The sequence below is a fragment of the Vulpes lagopus genome, chromosome 5 (genome assembly GCF_018345385.1).
Source record: "Vulpes lagopus strain Blue_001 chromosome 5, ASM1834538v1, whole genome shotgun sequence".
NCBI lineage: Eukaryota > Metazoa > Chordata > Mammalia > Carnivora > Canidae > Vulpes > Vulpes lagopus.
Window position 1 is genome coordinate 28746554 of NC_054828.1, and position 13448 is coordinate 28760001.

Consider the following 13448-nt stretch of genomic DNA (forward strand, 5'->3'; position numbering starts at 1 on the left):
GAGCTTCTGTATCAATAAAGCCCAAATGAGGTTTTCTCTTCTTTTCTTCTTTTCTTTCTTTTCTTTTTTTTTCTTTTCTTTCTTTTCTTTTCTTTTTTCTCTTCTCTTCTTTCAGACTTTTTAAAAAGCTTATTCATGAGAGACACAGAAAGAGAGGCAGAGACATAGGTGGAGGGAGAAGCAGTCCCATTGCAGGGAGCCCAATGCAGAATTTGATCCCAGCACCCTGGGATCACAACCCAAGCCAAAGGCAGACGCTCAACCACTGAGCCACCCAGGTGCCCCTCAAATGAGGTTTTCCTTGCAATGAGTAGAATTTCCCTTCTACCCCTTGTCACAAAAACTTCACAGCTTGTAGGTTTGTAGCCATGTGGGGACTGCTTTTAACTTGGACTTGTGTAATTCCTTCCTCCAATAAACTGAAAAGAGCTTGGAGGCCTTCTTTTCAACAGAGGTAAAGCAGTCGGTTTCTGGCAGTGTCCAGCCTGAAACTGAGCAGTAATGTGATGTTTCAGTCAAGCCTAGAGCCCCAAGATCACAGACAGCTATGTCTGGCCAGAAGTTCCTTGGCTCCTCCTCAGTTCAGAATGTCACTATCTAAACAGCCCATGGTGAAGCTGAGATGACAGAATGGGGTAAGGCACAACAGCAGCTGTGCTGCTAGGAGGAGGTTATTGGTAATCGAAGAAAGATCGCTGGTGTCTCCAACCTGACCAGTTAAGCAGGGCTTAGAACAGCCACCTTCCCTCTAGTGAGATGTGATAGGACATCTGGCTTGCCACCAAGGTCTTTTTGACCAGAGCTATCCTAGCTAATCAATTTTCAAACACCCAAATGTGAGGCCGATCTTCTATCAGTGTTAAACTTTTGACAAGGGAACAGACTTCAAACTGATCTAACACTCATGTAGCTAGCTGTAGAGCTTGCAACTTACTAGCAACAGCTGCCCAATTCCATGTGAATGTGCCAAAACTTATGGGATGCAGTGAGAGCAATGGTAACAGGGAAATGTATTGGTAGAAATGCTTATATTAAAAAAGAGGAAAGGTTTCAAATAAATAACCTAAGTTTATACTTAAGGAACTAGAAAAACAAGAACAAAATCTAGCAGAAGGAAGGAAATACTAAAGACTAGAACAGAGATAAATAAAATAGAAAATAGACAAGTAATAGAGAAAATTAGTGAAACCATAAGTTGGTTCTTTAAAAAGATCAAAAAAATTGGCAAAACTTTGGTTAGACTGACAAAGAAAAAAGAGGGAAGGACCAAATTACAACAAAATGAAAGAGAGGATGTTACTACCCACTTTACAGAAATAAAAAGGATTGTAAGAAAGTACCCTAAACACTTGTATGCCAATAAATTGAATAAAAAAATGGACAAACTCCTAGAAATGCAAAGTCTACCAGGATAGAATCATGAGGAAGTAGAAGATCTAAATAGTATATATAACTATAACTAGTCAGGAGATTGAATAAGTAATCAGAAATCTCCCAAAAAGAAAACTCAAGACCAGATGGCTTCCCTAGTAAATTCTACCAAACATTTACAGAAGAATTAACACCAACCCTTTTCAAATTCTTCCAAAACATTGAAGAAGAACACTTGCTAACTTATTCTATGAGGCTAGCATTACTTGGATACCAAAACCAAACACACATACTACAGGAAATCTATAGACCAATATCCCTGATGATACTGAAGCAAAATCTTCAAAAAAAATACTAGCAAACTGAATCCAGCAGCATATTAAAAGTATTATGCACCACAACCAAGTGGTATCTATTCCTGGACTGAAAGATGATCCAACATACAAAAATCAATCAATGTAATATACAACATTAACAGAATGAAGGAAGAACATCACATGATTATATCAATTGATGCTGAAAAAACATTTAATAGGGCACCTGGATGGCTCAGTAGTTAAGTGTCTGCCTTTTTTTTTTTTTTTTTTTTTTTTTTTATTTTATTTTATTTTTTTTAATTAACTTTTATTGGTGTTTAATTTACCAACATACAGTAAAACACCCAGTGCTCATCCCGTCAAGTGTCCACCTCAGTGCCCGTCACCCATTCCCCTCCAACACCCGCCCTCCTCCCCTTCCACCACCCCTAGTTCGTTTCCCCGAGTTAGGAGTCTTTATGTTCTGTCTCCCTTCCTGATATTTCCCAACATTTCTTTTCCCTTCCTTTTTTTTTTTTTTTTAAGTGTCTGCCTTTTGCTCAGGTCATGATCCCAGGGTCCTAAGACCAAGCCCCACATCAGGATCCCTGCTCAATGGGGAGTCTGCTTCTCTCTCTTCCTCTGCTTCTACCCTTGGCTTGTGCTTGCTCTCTCTTTCTAGTTCTCTCTCTCTCTCTCTCTCTCTCTCTCTCTCTCTCTCACACACACACACACACACACACAAATAAAATATTTTTAAATAAAATATTTTTAAAAATGAAATCAACATACAGAAATATATTGCATTTCTGTACACCAATAATGAAGTAGCAGAAAAAGAAATCAAGGAATCAATCCCATTTACAATTGCACCAAAAAACAGAAGATACCTAGGAATAAACCTAACCAAAGAGGTAAAAGATCTGTACTCTGTAAACCATCAAGCACTTATAAAAGAAATTGATGAGGACACAAAGAAATGGAAAAACATTCCATGTTCATGGATTGGAAGAACAATGTTAAAATGTCTATACTTCCCAAACCAATCCACACAATTAATGCAATCCCTATCAAAATACCACCTATATAGATCTTATACATATTTTATCAGATTTCATTTTTTGTATGCTACTCTAAATGGTATGTTTTTTAAATTTCATATTCCCAGTGTTTATTGCTGGTATATAGGAAAGCAACCTTATATATCAACCTTTTACCTTGAAGCCTTGCTATACCTGCTTTTTAGTTTCAAGAGTTTTACTCTTTTGAGGAGAGGGGTGTTTTTTTGGTTGATTGATTCTTTAGTAATCTACACAATAATTTCTGTTTAAAAAATTCTACTTCTTCCTTTTCAATCTGTATGTTTTTTATTCCCTTTTCATGTCTTATTAGAGTAACTAAGACTTCTAGTATAATGGGAATGCAAAAGCTAAAAGACAACATTCTTACCTTGTTCTCCATCTTATGTGGAAAGTGTCCAGTTTCTCACCATTAACCTTTGATGCAAACTGTAGTGTTTGCTTAATAAGTCTTGTTTCCTAGAATAGTTTTAGGTTCACCACAAAATTGAAGGGAAGATATATATATTTTCCAAATATTCCCTGCCGCAACACATGGATAGGCTCCTTCATTATCAACATTCCCAACCACAATAGTACTTTTTTAACAATTGACGAGCCTACTACACTGATACATCATAATCCATAAAGTCCATAGTTTATATACTGTTCATTCTTGGTATTGTACATTTTATGGATTTGGACAAAAATGTAATGACATGTATCCATCACAAGACTTTCATACAGCATTTTCACTGCCTTGAAAATTATCTGTGACCCACCTATTTATCCCTTCCGATCCCCAATCCCTGGCAACCACTAAAATTTTTACTATCTCTATAGTTTTGCCTTTTCCAGAATGTTATATAGCTGGAATCATACAGTATGCCTTTTTCTTTTAGATTGGCTTCTTTTACTTACTCATATATATTTAAGTTTTCTCCATATCTTTTCATAGCTTGATAGTTCGTTTGTTTTTTTAGCTCTGGATAATATTCCATTGTCTGGATGTAACACAAATTATTTATCCATTCACCTACTAAATGACATCTAGTTTGCTTCCAAGTTTTGGCAATTATAAATAAAGCTGCTCAAAACTTTTTTTTAAAGATTTTATTTATTTATTTATTCATGAGAGAGAGCGAGAGAGAGAGAGAGAAGAGAAGAGAGAGGTAGAGACATAGGCAGAGGGAGAATCAGGCTCCATGAAGGGAGCCCAATGCGGGACTCAGTCCCGGGACTCCAGGATTATGCCCTGGACCGAAGGCAGGAGCTAAACTGCTGGGCCACCCAGGGATCCCCTGCTCAAAACTTCTTATGCAGGTTTTGTGGGGACATGTTTTCAACTCCTATGGATTAAATACCAAGGATCACAATTGATGGATAGTATGGTAAGAGTCTGTTTAGTTTTGTGAGAAACCCCCAAACTGTCTTTCAAAGTGGCTGCACCATTTTGCATTCCCACCAGCAATGAAGGAGAGTTCCTATTACTCCACATCTTCAGCTCCACATCCATCAGCATTTGACGTTGTCAGTGTTCCAAATTTTGCCCATTCTAATGGTGTGTAGTGATATTTCATTGTTTTAATTTGCATCTTCCTGATGACATGTGATGTAGAGCACCTTTTCATATGCTTTTCATTTACCATCTATAAATCCAATTTGGTGATGTATCTGTTAAGATCTTTGGCCCATTTTTAATCCAGTTATTTGTTTTATTGTTGTTGAGTTCTAAGAGTTCTTTGTATATTTTGGATAACAGTCCTTAATAAGTGTGCTTTTACAAATATGTTCTCCCAGCCTGTGGCTTGTCTTCTCACCCTCTTGACAGTGTCTTTCACAACGCAGAATTTTTAAATTTCAAGGCAGTCTGGCTTATCAATTATTTCTTTCATGGATTGTGACTTTGGCAATATATCTAAAAGAAAATCGCCATACCCAAGAACCTAGGTTTTCCCCTTATGTTATCTTCTAGGAATTTAAGTTTTGCATTTTGTATTTAGGCCTGTGATCCATTTTGTGTTAATTTTTATGAAGGATGTTAAGTTCTATGTTTAGATTCATGTTTTTGCATGTGGGTGTCCAGCATTTGTTGAAGATTATCTTTGCTCCATTGCATTGCCTGTGCTCTTTCATGAAAGATCACTTGACTATGTTTATGTGGGTCTATTTCTGGGCTCTCTATTCTTCTCCATTGATCTACTTGTCTATGATTTCATCAACACCACACTGCCTTGATTACTACAGCTTGGTAGTAAGTCTTTAAAGTTAGGTAGTGTCAGTCCCCCAACTTCATCCTCTTAAATACTGTTTTGGCTATTCTGGGTCTTTCGTCTCTTCCTATATAAATTTTAGATTGTTGATATCTACAAAATAACTTGCTAGGATTCTGATTGGGATTGCATGGACTCTGTAGATCAGGTTGAGAAGAACTGACAGCCTTTTGTTTGTTTCATTTAAACTCAAGTTAGTTAATATGCAGTGTATTATTAATTTCAGGGTAGAATTTAGTGATTCATTGGTTGCATATATTATCCAGTGCTTATTCCATCAAGTACCCTCCTTAATACCCATCACCCCGTTACTCCATCCCCCCACCTCCCCTCCAGCAATCCTTAGTTTGTCTCCTATAGTTAAGAGCCTCTTATGGTTTGCCTCCCTCTCTGTTTTTATCTTATTTTATTTTTCTTTCCCTTCCCCTATGTTCATCAGTTTTGTTTCTTAAATTCCATATATGAGTGAAATCATATGATATTTGTCTTTCTCTGACTTATTTTGTTTAAAATACATTTTAATTCCACATCATTGCAAATGGCAAGATTTCATTCTTTTTGATGATTGCATTGTATCTTGTATATAAATACCACATCTTTATCCATTCATCTGTTGATGAACATCTAGACTCTTAATATTTTGGCTATTGCATACATTACTGCTATAGACATCGGGTTGCATGTGCCTCTTTGAATCACTATTTTTGTATCCTTTGGGTAAATACTAGCAGTGCTATTGGTGGATCATAGGGTAGCTCTATTCTTAACCTTTGAGGCACTTCCATACTGTTATTCCAGAGTGGATGCACCAGTGTGCATTCCTACCAACAGTGTAAGAGGCAAGTTGGGAAGAACTGACATATTGACAATACTGAGTCTTCCTATCCATGGATCTCCTCATTTACTTAGGATATAGCATTAGTTTTTTTGTTTGTTTGTTTGTTTGTTTGTTTGTTAAGTAAGCTCCATGCCCAGCATGGAGCCCAGTGTGGGGCTTGAACTCATGACCCTGAGATCAAGACCAGAGCTGAGATCAAGAGTTGGACGCTTAACCAACAGAGCCACCAGGTGCCCCTGATGTGCATCAGTTTTGTGATTTTCTTCACATAGATCTTGTACATCTTTCTTTAGATTTATACTATTTATTTTTTAAATAAATTTAGTTTTTATTTGTGTTCAATTTGCCAACATATAGAATAACACCCAGTGTTCATCCCGTCAAGTGCCCACCTCAGTGCCCGCCACCCAGTCACCTCCACCCCCCACCCTCCTCCCCTTCCACCACCCCTAGTTTGTTTCCCAGAGTTAGGAGTCTTTCATGTTCTGTCTCCCTTTCTGATATTTCCCACATATTTTTTCTCCTTTCCCCTTTATTCCCCTTCACTATTTTTTATATTCCCCAAATGAATGAGACCATATAATGTTTGCCCTTCTCCGATTGACTTATTTCACTCAGCATAGTACCCTCCAGTTCCATTCACATTGAAGCAAATGGTGGGTATTTGTCGTTTCTAATGGATGAGTAATATTCCATTGTATACATAGACCACATCTTCTTTATCCATTCATCTTTCGATGGACACCGAGGCTCCTTCCACAGTTTGGCTATTGTGGACATTGCTGCTATAAACATTGGGGTGCAGGTGTCCCAGCGTTTCATTGCATCTGAATCTTTGGGGTAAATCCCCAGCAGTGCAATTGCTGAATCATAGGGCAGTTCTATTTTTAACTCTTTGAGGAACCTCCCCACAGCTTTCCAGAGTGGCTGTACCAGTTCACATTCCACCAACAGTGCAAGAGGGTTTCCCTTTCTCCACATCCTCTCCAACACTTGTTTCCTGTCTTGTTAATTTTCCCCATTCTCACTGATGTGAGGTGGTATCTCATTGTGGTTTTGATTTGTATTTCCCTGATGGCAAGTGATGCGGAGCATTTTCTCATGTGCTTGTTGGCCATGTCTATGTCTTCTCTGTGAGATTTCTGTTCATGTGTTTTGCCCATTTCATGATTGGATTGTTTGTTTCTTTGCTGTCGAGTTTAATAAGTTCTTTATAGATCTTGGAAACTAGCCCTTTATCTGATACCAGCTCTGCAAGAAATTTTAAGGGGGACTCTTAAAATTCCCCTTTAAGAAGAAGTCCAATGGAGCAATCCACAAAAACAAGGACTGAATAGGTAACATGATGACACTAAACTCATATCTTTCAATAGTAATGTGAATGGGCTTAATGACCCCATCAAAAGGTGCAGGTTGTCAGACTGTATAAAAAAGCAGAACCCATCTATTTGCTGTCTACAAGAGACTCATTTTAGATATATTAAGTATTTAAATTTGGGGCAGTGCTAATGTAAATGGTAATGTATTTTCATTTCAAATTCTACTTGTTCAGTTCTGGTACACAGGAAAGCAACTGATTTTTTAACCTTGCATCCTGCAACTTTGCCATAATTGCTTATTTGTTCCAGGATTTTGTTGTTGTTGATACTTTTGGATTTTCTACATAAACAGTCGCATCACCTACAAAAAATATTTTTATTTCTTCCTTCCCAGTCTGTGTATCTTTTATTTCTGTGTGTTGTCTTAGTGCACTAACTAGAACCTCCAGCAATGTTGAAAAAGAGTGATGAGAGGGGACATCCTTACCTTGCTCCTGCCTTAGTGGGAAAGCTTCAAGTTTCTCACCATGAAGTAAAATTTTAGCTTTAAAGTTGCTGGGATTTTTTTTTTTAGATATGGAGATATTCTTTATCAGGTTCAGGACATTCTTCTCTATTCCTAGTTTACCAAGCGTTTTTATCATGAATACCCATTCATATAGTATATATATATATATATATATATATATATATATATATATATATAGTATAGGCATGAATAATAGTACCTATTCAACCTATAGTTGGGCTATAGGTTTTTTATGTATGTTCTTCACCAAGTTAGGAAATTCCCCTCTATTACCAGTCTGCTGGATTTTTATCATGAATAGGTGTTGAATTTTTGTGGTGTATAATGCACTGTTGGATTCAACTTGCATCTATGATAATGAGAGATATTGCTCTATAGTTTTCCCTTCTTATAATTCTTTTATCTAGTGTTGCTATTAGGGTACTGTTGGCCTTACACAATAAGTTAAAAATTGCTTCCTCTGCTTCTGTTTTCTGGAAGAGATTGTGAAGAATTGGTATCATTTCTTCCTTAAATGTTTGGTAGAATTCACCAGTGAAACCATTGTGGTCTGGTGCTTTCTTTCTTCATCTTGGAATGTTATTTATTATTACTTCAATTTCTTTAATTGTATAAGCAATTCAGATTACCTATTTCTTCTGTGAGAGTTTTTGTAGTTTGTGTCCTTCAATAAATGGTCCATTTCATCTAAGCTATTAAATTTGTAAGTTACAAAGTGTTGATAGTGTTCCTTTGTTATCTTTTTAATCATTAGTGATGACCCTTCTCTCATTACTGATATTACAAATTTGTATGTCCTTTTTTTTTTCTTCACTTGACTAAAGCTTTATCAATTTTTATTTACATTTTCACAAACTTTTGGCTTTGGTGATTTTCTCTATTTTCAATTTTATTGATTTCTGCTCTAATTTCTATAATTTCTTTTCTTCTGCTTGCTTTATTTTTTTAAAGATTTTATTTATTTATTCATGAGAGACACAGAGAGAGAGAGAGAGAGGCAGAGACACAGGCAGAGGGAGAAGCAGGCTCCATGCAGGGAGCCTGATGTGGGACTCAATACCGGGACTCCAGGATCATGCCCTGGGCTGAAGGCGGCGCTAACCCTCTGAGCCACCGGGGCTGCCCTCTTCTGCTTGCTTTAGACTTAAATTGCTCTTCTTTGTCTAGTTATGTAAGGTAGACACTTAGATTATTGATTTTAGATATTTTTTCTTTTCTAAAATATGCATTTAATGCTAACCTCCCTAAATACTGTTTTTGTTCCTTCCCCCAATTTTTGATGTTGTAAGTTCATTCAATTCCAAGTATTTTTTCATTTGTGATTTCTTAATCCCATGAATTATTTTTTTAAGATTTTATTTATTATAAATAAATAAAAGCACTTAACCGCTGAGCCACCCAGGTGTCCCAAAACCATGGATTATTCAGAAGTGTGTTGGTTTCCAAATATTGGGAGACTTTCCTTTTTTGCTATTTTTAGAAATTAAACATTGGCCTTTAAGTGCTACGAAGCTGTACTGTTTATCAAATAAGAGCCAGAAATTACTTTTATTTTTTTTCCCAGAATAATCCAATTTGGAAAGAATTTAATTAACAAAATAAAATGGGGGGAAGGGCCCAGGAGGGGCTCTGGAGAGAGAGGACCCCTCCCCATGGCTGTTGCCCCCTGAGCCTGGCAAACCCAGAGAGGGCTCTTGGACCCACCTGAGCAGAACCCGCCTTAACACCCAGAACCGCTCTGCACGATGCCACCTTCTCCTTGTGTACGCTCCTCCTTATATACAGATTTTAAAAACCAAACAACTGCAGTTGTTATAAAGTGGCTTCTAGCTCTCCTATGCTGGCTTGGCACATTAACGCATGCAAAGCAAGGTTTCAAGGGCTTCACCAAACAGTTAATTTTGGCAAAAACAGAAAACAAACAAAAAGCTAAGATTCCTAAGCAGGATTAAAAGCCACTGAAGTGAAAACGATGTATTTCTCAACAGTATGGAATGAGACTACAGCTACGATCTTTTTTTTTTTTTTTTCTTTTTAAGTCTCTGCCATCCTCTCCCCAACTCAGGTCAAAGTTCATAGCAGCATAACACAAAGTCCTCCATCAAGCCAGTGTTCTCTGCTCCGGGGGTCAGAGTTCACAGGTCAAGTTCAGTCCGTCCGAAGAATCATAGGAGGATGCTCGCTGTCCTCCTCCAGCCGCAGAGCGCTGGCCTCCTCTTCCAGACATGCGCCGCCCACGGCCCCCAGCTCGTCTCCGTAGGCAAGTCTGGTCGGAGATGAAGGCACATGAGTACCTGTGGCGACAGCTGTGTTGTCTGAGTCTGAGTCTGAGTCACTAAGGGGCAGTCGTGAGAGGCTGAGTCTAAGATTTCATTGGTTGTCTCCATGCTTCCATCCAACTTGTGCTGTTTCATCAGGGTACACTCGCCTCCTTCCTGGGGGTCCAGGTTATACATGTACAAATACCCGTCGGAAGCTCCCACCAGTAGTCGGGGAATCTTCTGAATTGTGGCCAGTAAGCAGATGTTCTTGTGGCCACAGAAAGGCAGGCGAACTGTGGCAAAGGCTCTGCCCTGGTTGAACATTTCTGTTACTTGGGAGGGCAAGTAGCTGGTGGAAGCCATGAGTACCTTCCCAGTCCAGGTGGTGGGCTCCTCCTGAGGTTTTTCTTTCACAGTCTCAAGTTTGAAGATGTGCACAGTCTCAGTGTTGCTGGATGCAGAGAGGAACATGCTGTCCATGCTGAAGGCCAAGGAGCAGATGCTCACACACCTCTTAACTCCTCTCCGGAACTCAAAGAGTTTTTGTCCCTCTGGAATGGAGAATACTCTAATCACGGTCCCCTTCTCGGAGGCAGTGGCAAGCTTGGTTCCACTGGCATCAAATGCCAATGCTGCCAAAGGACTGTCGTGAGCTGGGATCATGTTTGCAGCTCTCAAATTCATGGTGTCGAAGACCTGCACCTCTCCAATAGTGGCACTGCCTGGGTATGCCAAGTAACCATTGTCGTTGTGTATCGACAGCGCACACAAGCCTGCAGGGTTTGGAGGGGTTTCCCTGATCATGTGCAGTACTTTCATGTCCCGAATGTTGTGTATATAGAGAGACTCCTCCAGGCAAACTATTAGCCTCTGTCGGTTCAGCTTCACGGCCAGTATGGTATTTGAGTAGCTGTAGTTGCAGATCTCAGTTCCTTTCTTAAAATGGCAAACTTTTAGCTTTCTAGGAGCTTTGAGGCTGACGATGGCTACTAAGCTGCTTGAAAACAATCTCTCTACAATGCACACATCTTCCGTATCAGTGCATTCATAGATCTGTTCCAGCTTATCCACAGAAGAAAGGGAGAAAAATTTATAACCGGACTTACTACCAACAGCTAGGGACGTGTTGTCCTGGTTGAAGTTGGTGAAGAGCAGCTGGCCGGCGCCGGCCTCGCCGCTCTGACTCGCCAGGTTCATGGTGGGCGCGGGGCGGGCGGGCCCGGCCAGGGGCTGGCGCGCGGGAGGGCGAGTCGGGTGAGCTCAGGGTCGGGGCCGGGCCCAGCTCCCCGCCTCGCGGGCCGCAGCTGGCTGCCCGGGGATCAACCGCGGCCTCATCCCGTGCCCGCTCTTGTTTATGCTCCCGAGCCGGGCCAGAAATTACTTTTAGAGTGGCATGGATCTTGAAGTACTCATACTGTGCAAGTTTTCCATTGAAAACCGCCTAAACTAGTTTCCAAGATCTATAAAGAACTTATTAAACTCAACACCAAAGAAACAAACAATCCAATCATGAAATGGGCAAAAGACATGAACAGAAATCTCACAGAGGAAGACATGGACATGGCCAACAAGCACATGAGAAAATGCTCCGCATCACTTGCCATCAGGGAAATACAAATCAAAACCACAATGAGATACCACCTCACACCAGTGAGAATGGGGAAAATTAACAAGGCAGGAAACCACAAATGTTGGAGAGGATGCGGAGAAAAGGGAACCCTCTTGCACTGTTGGTGGGAATGTGAACTGGTGCAGCCACTCTGGAAAACTGTGTGGAGGTTCCTCAAAGAGTTAAAAATAGACCTGCCCTACGACCCAGCAATTGCTCTGTTGGGGATTTACCCCAAAGATTCAGATGCAATGAAATGCCGGGACACCTGCACCCCAATGTTTCTAGCAGCAATGGCCACAATAGCCAAACTGTGGAAGGAGCCTCGGTGTCCATCGAAAGATGAATGGATAAAGAAGATGTGGTCTATGTATACAGTGGAATATTCCTCAGCAATTAGAAACGACAAATACCCACCATTTGCTTCAACGTGGATGGAACTGGAGGGTATTATGCTGAGTGAAATAAGTCAATCGGAGAAGGACAAACAGTGTATGTTCTCATTCATTTGGGGAATATGAATAATAGTGAAAGGGAATATAAAGGAAGGGAAAAGAAATGTTGGGAAATATCAGAAAGGGAGACAACATAAAGACTCCTAACTCTGGGAAACGAACTAGGGGTGATGGAAGGGGAGGAGGGCGGGGGGTGGGGGTGAATGGGTGACGGGCACTGAGGGGGGCACTTGACGGGATGAGCACTGGGTGTTATTCTGTATGTTGGCAAATTGAACACCAATAAAAAATAAATTTATTATTAAAAAAGAAAAAGAAAACGGCCTAAAAAAATGCCCTGAACTACTTCATACCGGATGACAGAGCAGAAAAAAAATGCCCATAATACCCCAGAACACCTTCCATGTGTCACATACAGCCCAGGGTGCTGTGGTCACAAAGGGGTCAGTTCAAAATAATCAACAACTTTGAAAGATTCTGATATTTCTATTTCATAGATAATAACACTCCTGCAGTTCAGCAGACCAGCCCTTGGCCAGGGTAAAGAAAGATCAGATTATTCATGGCTTATTTTCTTGAGTGAATTCCACTTGCCTCTTCACCACAGGAAATTCCAAACAAAAAAAAAAAAGTAAAAAAATTAGGGAAAGGAAGAAGAAATAGTTGTGACATATTAAAAACAACAAAATGAGCTTCATCTTGATTAGCTAAAACCTGCTTTCAACTTTCTGAGTAGGCTGAGTTTTTAGTCTTTAATTACAAGTACTGTACCAACACAGTAATTACAAGGAACTGCCTTCCCTTGTCATGACAGCATTGGGTTTCCCATCATCAACATCGTGAATAATTATTTCCTTGCTATTGCTTTCTCACTCTTTCCTTATGAGTTAGCATTAGACATTTCTATGAATTTGGAAATTTCATTCCTAATCTTGGATGCTACTTATTGTAAACAAATATGATTAATTAATGAGGAACTCAGATGTCACCTCCAACTTTATCACAACATATACAAACGACATTTCCAAAACACCTCCCTCCACACGATCTCCAGTACTGTTAACAACTGACAGGTCAATTTCATTTCAAAATATTTATTCTTAGATTCTTGTTTCCTGAACCATCACCAAATATACATCACCTTCTCTGGGATACTGGACAGCCATTCCTTCTGGAAATCTTAACTGAGGAGTTTTTAGAATCCTCTAGAAGGCTCTACCTTATGATTCTTCAACACAATTTTTGGTCCCAAACCTAAAATGACTAATCTTTATTTTATTTTTTAAAGTTTTTTTTAAAGATTTTTATTTGTTCATTCATGACAGAGAGACAGAGAGAGAGAGAGAGAGAGAGAGAGAGAGGCAGAGACACAGGCAGAGGGAGAAACAGGCTCCACGCAGGGAGCTGGATGCAGGACTCAATCCTGGGTCCCCAGGACC

At 39.6% G+C, this 13448-nt stretch overlaps 1 pseudogene; it reads right to left on the reverse strand.

Annotated features, from left to right (window-relative positions):
• Window positions 1-9253: 9253 nt before the first annotated feature.
• Window positions 9254-11157, reverse strand: LOC121491228 (annotated as a pseudogene).
• Between the last annotated feature and the right edge of the window lie 2291 nt (window positions 11158-13448).